We start from the raw sequence: 7,761 nt of genomic DNA on the forward strand, positions 1-7,761 counted from the left end.
CATTTCAAAGATGATGATACCAAAAAAATACAAAAGAACGTTGTTTTTCTTTCTTTGTATGAGCTTTTACGAGATCTATTGTGTTATATTCTCCTACATTCCTTTCCCATTTCCACAAACTTCAAAGTGTTTCCTTTCAAATCGTACCAAGAATATGCATATCCTTGCTTCAGGGCCTGAGCTACAAGCAGTTGAATTTGAGTATGGCATTTCAGGTGAATATTGTAAATAAGGGGCAGATCCTTAAATATTGACTAAAGCTCAGCATTCAACACCATAGACCCCTCCAAGCTCATCACCAAGCTCAGGACCCTGGGATTGAATACCTCCCTCTGCAACTGGATCCTAGACTTCCTGACGGACCATCCCCAGGCATTGAGGGTAGGCAACAAAACATCCATGACGCTGACCATCAACAAGGGGGGCCCTCAGAGCTGTGTGCTTAGTCCCCTCGTCTACTCCCTGTTCACCCACGACTGCGTAGACGCTCACGACTCCAACACCATCATCATGAAGTTTTCTGACGATACAATGGTGGAAGGACTGATCACCAATAACAATGAAGCAGCCTATAGGAAGGAGGTCAGAGACCTGGCAGTGTGGTGTCTGATAACAACCTCTCCCTCAACATCAGCAAGACAAAGGAGCTGGTCATGGACTACAGGAAACGGAAGGGCGAGCACGCCGCATCCACATTGATGGGGCTGTAGTGGAGTGGGTCGAGAGCTTCGAGTTCCCTGGTGTCCACATCATTAACATGGTCCACACACACCCACACAGTTGTGAAGAGAGCATGACAGTGCCTCTTCCCCCTCAGGAGACTGCATCCTTAGATCCTCAAAAGTTCTACAGCTGCACCATTGAGAGCATATTGACTGGCTGCATCCCTGCTTGGTAAGGCAACTGCAAGGCACCCGGCCACATGGAGCTACAGAGGGCGATGAGCTCCCTGCCATCCAAGAACTATACAACAGGCGGTGTCAGGGGAAGGCTCAAAAAAACTGTCAAAGACTCCAGCCACCCAAGCCATAGATGGTCTCTGCTACCACACGGTAAGCGGTACCAGTGCCCCAAGTCTGGAACCAACAGGACCCTGAACAGCTTCTATCCACAAGCCATAAGACTGTTAACAAGACTGCTGAATAGCTAATCAAATGGCTACCCGGATTACCTGCATTAACCGATTTTTGCACTAACTCTCTTGCAGTGACTCTATGCACAAACACCGGACACTACCCACACACTAACACATACTTGCACTAACACCCCAACACACACATATACACACACACACACTACATATACCCATACACACATAACACGTGCACACACGCATACTGACGCCACACACACACACACACACACACACACACACACACACACACACACACACACACACACACACACACACACACACACACACACACACCACATAAGCTGTTATTGTCTATTATCTATCCTGCATCCTGCTGCCTAGTCACTTTACCCATACTATATATACATAGCTACTTTAATTACCTCGTATCCCTGCACATCAACTCAGTATTGGTACTCCCTGTATATAGCCATGTGATTTTTACTCGTTATTGTTATTTGTTATTCACTGTGTCATTATTTCTATTTTTATTTTGTATCTTATCTTTAACTCTGCCTTGTTGGAAAAAGACCCGTAAGAAAGCATTTCACTGTTTGTCTACACCTGTTGTTTACGAAGTATGTGAAAAATTGTATGGGAAGCGTATTTTTCACACTGATTAAAAACGACATGTGTCTGATAAATCTACTTAAAACCAGGCACATGGGTGACCCCCCTCTTCCTGTATGATTGACCAAAGTCACACAGTTCATCAGGAAACATTTCTTCACGTTTCATCCTTAGAGTTGGAAAAGCTGCAGCAGTAAAAGGAGAAGGAGATTGCACTATAGGTGATTGACCCCATTCTTATTCAGCCTCACTGATCAAAATGCAACAACAATGGTTTGATTGTTATCATCCAAAACAAGATGATTGGGCATGAAAGCAGTTTTAGGATAAAGTTGATGGTCTGCATGTCAAGAGTCATTTGGTGTTAAACAGGCTAGTCAATATTTCTCAGTATCAGTCAGATAGTGGTAAATAATCCTATCAGGGGTCTGTCTCACTTTGACAGCTTTATCTAAATCTCAATTTAGCTACCCTACCCTTTGTTGTCACCAATTCTAAGTTCCTATAACTTATACTGCATGTTTGTCTCCATGAAGAAGTGACTTCAAAGTCAATCTAACATGAGTAAATACCAGTGGGGGCTGGTGGGAGCTATAGGAGGACAGACTCATTGTAATGTCTAGAATTGTATAATGGAACAGTATCAAACAGATCAAACATATGGAAACCACATGTTGGACTCCGTTCCGTTTAATCAATCCCAGCCATTACACTGAGCCCATCCTCCTATAGCTCCTCCTACCAACCTCTTCTGGTAAATACACATTGATGAAACCCCATTACTTTGGGCCTGACTGCTCTTTGTTCCTCTGATTACCAATGAGTGAATGATATCACTTTGACATTCTCCTCCTTAATTTGCTCCTTCCCTTTGTTGTTTTATTCTCTACCCTCAGCTTCCAATGGTATTTGGAGTCAGTCTTTTTGTGCCTTTTCTATCACTTGAACGTCACCACGGTACGTCAGCAAGCTCTGTTGTGGCGAGTGACGCACAGCACCATTGTGTGGCCGGCGAGTGATCAGGACAGTACAACGGCTCCCCGCCAGCCCGATGGAGGGGACATTTGTTCCTTTTGTTAGCCACAATAGATGTGCCACAAATACCACTAGTTGGAGAAAGAGGGGCTGGGGGGCAAGACATGAGAGGTGTGTGTGGTAAGGATCTAAATCAACAAAAGCTATTATCCCTATGTGGGGTGGCAGGTAGGCTAGTGGTTAGAGCATTGGGCTAGTAACTGAAATGTTGCAAGATCGAATCCCCGAGCTGACAAGGTAAAAATCTGTCACTCTGCCCCTGAACAAGGCAGTTAACCCACTGTTCCTAGGCCATCATTGAAAATAAGAATTTGTTCTTAACTGACTTGCCCAATTAAATAAAACATTTGGTTTTATGTGGTGTGAGACCTTCCTGCTCCTTCAAGGCATCTTTCCACTGAGGTCAGAACAAACACAGAGGAGAGAGCACAGTGTGTGACCTGGGCCTGTCACCATAGTGACTCTGCAATGATATCATCCAAGATGGCCTACTGTCAACTGGCCCAATCATTGTGCACTTTTACAGGACTTTAGGCACCAAACCTACAAACCTTACAAGGCTAACAACCTTTAGATATTGGTTCTAGTCCCATCTGCCAAGGGTTTCAAATACCCCTGGATGACAGATGGCTTTGGTTCCCAAATACTGAGAGGCCAGAAGGACATACAGTGCCTTCAGAAAGTATTCACACTCCTTGACTTTTTCCACATTTTGTTGTGTTCCAGCCTGAATTTAAAATGGATTAAATTGAGATTTTGTGTCACTGATCAACACACTACACTCTACATTCAATCTACACCCACTCTGTGTGAAATAATAGTGTTTAACATGATTTTTATTATAATTCCCTCAGCTCTGTAACCCACACCTATAATTATATGTAAGGTCCCTCAGTCAAGTAGTGAATTTCAAGCACAGATTCAACCACAAAGACCAGGGAGGTTTTCCAATGTTTCGCAAAGAAGGGCACCTATAGTTTTGGTAGATGGGTAAAAAAGAATGACATTGAATATCCCTTTGAGCATGGTGCAGTTATTAATTAGACTTTGGATTGTGTATCAATACACCCAGTCACTACAAAGATTTAGGCGTCCTTCCTAACTCAGTTGCCGGAAAGGAAGGAAACCTCTTAGGGATTTCACCATGAGGCCAATGGTGATTTTAAAACCGTTACAGAGTTTAATGGCTGTGAGAGGAGATAACTGAGGATGGATCAACAACATTGTAGTAACTCTTTGTCCTGAACACAAAGTGTTATGCTTGGGGCAAATCTGCCACAACACATCATTGAGTATCACTCTTCATACTTTCAACCATTGTGGTGGCTGCATCATGTTATGGGTATGCATGTCATCGACAAGGATTAGGGAGTTTTTAGGATAAAAAGAAACGGAATAGGACTAAGCACAGGCAAAATCCTAGAGGAAAACTTGATTCAGTCTGACTCTAACAATGGGAGACAAATTCACCTTTCAGCAGGACAATTATCTAAAACACAAGGCCAAATATTCATTGGAGTTGCTTACCAAGATGACATTGAATTTTCCGTAGTGTCCTAGTTACAATTTTGACTTAAATCATCTTGAAAATCTGTGGCAAGACTTGAAAATGGCTGTCTAGCAATGATCAACAACCAACTTGACAGAGCTTGAAGAATTTAAAAAATAATAATGGGCAAATATTGTATAATCTATGTGTGCAAAGCTCTTCGAGACTGACCCAGAAAGACTCACAGCTGTAAGCGCCTGTCACGACTTCCGCCGAAGTCGGTCCCTCTCCTTGTTCGGGCGACGTTTGGCGGTCGACGTCACTGGCCATCTAGCCACCGCCGATCCACTTTTCATTTTCCATTTGTTCTGTCTTTGTCTTACACACCTGGCTTCACTCAACCAAATACTTGTTTATTATTTAATCCTCTGTTCCCCATGTTTTGTTTGTGAGTGATTGTTCATTGTACATCGGTCCATTTTTTGTGGACTCGCTATGTTGCCTTGTATTATTGTATTTTTTAGTAAAGTACGTAGATTACTCAAAACTGCTGTCCTGCGCCTGACTGTCTACACCAGCTACACACAGGACCATTACATCGCCACCAATCAAGATATTAGTGTTTAAAATTTCTATTAAGTACAAAAAATATATAGAATTCTTCTTCCACTTTAACATTCCAGAGTATGTTGTGTAGATGACAATTAAATCAATTTTAATCACACTTTGTAACACCATAAAATGTGGAAAAAGTCAAGGGGTGTTAATACTTCCTGCAGGCACTGTATGTGCAGGTACGGTATTATACTGTAAACAAGCAATGACAGGCAATGCATCTCATTCATCCAAGATGGATTTAGGCAGAGATTAACTAAAGTAACCTTTCGGGGCATCACCCGTTCATTACTGAAGATCCCATAGTGCGTAAGCAACAGTTTATATCTAAGAACCATAAACACAGCAGGTAGACAACCAGCAATCATCCTCCATGGGGATTGAACATGGTTTAAGTCTGCAACTGAAATCTTTCACCCCTTTTAACATGGCAAATTTCCTCATAGGGGTAAATCAAGGACTCTGTCTTTGTGAACATTATATTCACTCTATAACTAGTCAAGAAAGCCCCCCATGTTCATTTCAACCAACAGCCCTATGGTTGGTTGCCTCAAGTCATCACTAGCTCAAAGTCTTCTGTCTGTAACCACTGAAAAAATACTTAAAAACTAAAGACATGTGTCTAAAGACATAAGTGTGCCAGAAACTCCATCGTCACTCTGTCAGTTCTACACTTTTAGAAAAAAAGGTGCTATCAGGAACCTACAAGGGTTTTTCAGCTGTCCCCATAGGATAACCCTCTGAATAACCCTTTTTTGTTCCAGGAAGAACCCTTTTGGTTCCAGGTAAAAACCCTTTTAGGATCCATGTAGAACCCTTTCCACAGATGGTTCTACCTGGAACCCAAAAGGGTTCTACCTGGAACCCAAAAGGGTTCTACCTGGAAGCAAAAAGGGCTCTAATTGGAACCAAAAAGGGCTCTATCCTGTGGGGACAGCCGAAGAACTCTTTTGGAACCCTTTTTTTTCTAAGAGTGTAGAGACGTGTTCAGTGTGTGTCAGATAGGGCTTTGAAATGCGATGCCTCTCACCGTTGATACCACACTTGGCGTGTGTGGAGACGGCACACCCTCCTCAGACCGCCTGCCTGCCTGCCTGCTGGTGCCTGTCCATGACATGCTGCCTCAGCCACGCTAACTCCCTCTCTGTAGAAAAACAACCAAAACAGAGAGAAAAGGTCATAGTGTTCCTTCCCTCAGACAGAAAAAGAAAGTCACAGTAGTTTATCAAAGGAGAAGATCTCCACTTAACTACTCTAAGATGGTTTCTGAGGAGCCTCATAAAGGAACAGCAGCAGATGCCTATCTACCAGCATGTGACAGGGTCTAGGCCTAGGGAGAAAAACACTTATATAACAAATTTCCCAATTAACAGACCCTAGTGGCACTAAGAAAGAGAAGAGAAATAACCATATTGATTAATTGGATAAAAGATCTGTTTCACTAACTTAAAGGCAGTTCTAACTAAGGGTGCTTGGCAGCGTAGATTCCTCCAGATATTTCTTCCAGTCCTTAAGTTCCCAATTCCTCCGGGTACGTTACACTCATCCCTTTCTCCCTCCACACGGATGATGGCAGGCACCTCATGTGAGGAAGGATTGTGTGTCACATGATCAGTCTTGTGAGGAAAGATTCACTTAGAGGGCCCTTTGCCTTGACATGTTTGTCTGTGTCTCTAGCTGGTCTCTCAGTGCTATTGGATGTCATTGGATTTGCAATGTTGTGACTGAGACAACGTGCCCAGCCACACCTCTGTGCTTGTTTGTTTCTGTTTCACGTGTGCTTACCGTATGGCCATGTAAAACTTGCACACAATATTATGCTACTCTTTTTCTGAATGGAACCATTTAGCTTACGTACATAGCTAAGAGTTCAGATTTTCCCTGATATACAGAACAATTCAAATGCCAATTGAAGAACATCAGGCACATAACTTTGACACTTTATCTATTGGCACCGATCCAAAACTTACACAGAAAGCTTCTTTTTTTTTAAAACCGACAGCAGTCCAGACCGATTGGTTCCAGTCCCTCTGAAAGTGCTCACGGTCCCCAGGTCACGGCTGAACATCTCATATTTATGTGAGTTGAACTGCAGGCTGGCAGGCTAATTCAATGGTATGTTTTCATTAGGTCTCAGGGGCCGAGTAGAGCCCCCTCCCTAACGTGGCCTGTCTGGACTCTGACCCCGGTTTTATGCAGGGTGATAGCGATGGGGGTCAAGGTTTTGGAACGCACCCAGCCCAGACTTACGGTAACAATTTGAGGAGGCAGGCAGCAACATTACAGGGTTATGTAACACATAGTCGCCGGTCCTTAATGACTTCACAGGCCCGCTGGAATGTCCAATTCTCAATAAGTCTCTTTTTTCACCGCTCTGTTTGTGGCAACACAAATTAGGTTTGGTATGGTAACCTTAAACAAATTATTTTCTGTGCTGTCCTGTGCTGTGCAGTGGTGGAAAAAGTACTAAATTGTCATACTTGAGTAAAAGTAAAGATACCTTAATAGAAAATTACTCAAGTAAAAGTGAATGTCACCCAGTAAAATACTACTTGAGTAAATACTACTACTTGAGTCAAAGTATCTGGTTTAAAATGTACTTAAATACAGTGGTGGAAAAAGTACTGAATTGTCATTATTGAGTAAAAGTAAAAGTACATTTTTACTTAAATACTGTGCATGAGACCGGTGGCGATTTTCTAAGAAGCATTAGTAGTTTTCAATGGCCACCTGACAACCAGACATAGACATCTGAATTTTAGATTGGGTTCTTTCCATTTATCTTTTGTTCTGCATTATTTATGCATTCCTGTTCTTTCCCGCTTATCTGCTCACATATTTCTCTCCTTCAGTATAAACACAGGGAATGAAGATTGGGCTATCATGTACAAAAACAAAGTCTCACCCAATTTCAAGA

This window comes from Salvelinus alpinus, chromosome 1 (assembly GCF_045679555.1).
Source record: "Salvelinus alpinus chromosome 1, SLU_Salpinus.1, whole genome shotgun sequence".
In the NCBI taxonomy this organism is placed as follows: domain Eukaryota; kingdom Metazoa; phylum Chordata; class Actinopteri; order Salmoniformes; family Salmonidae; genus Salvelinus; species Salvelinus alpinus.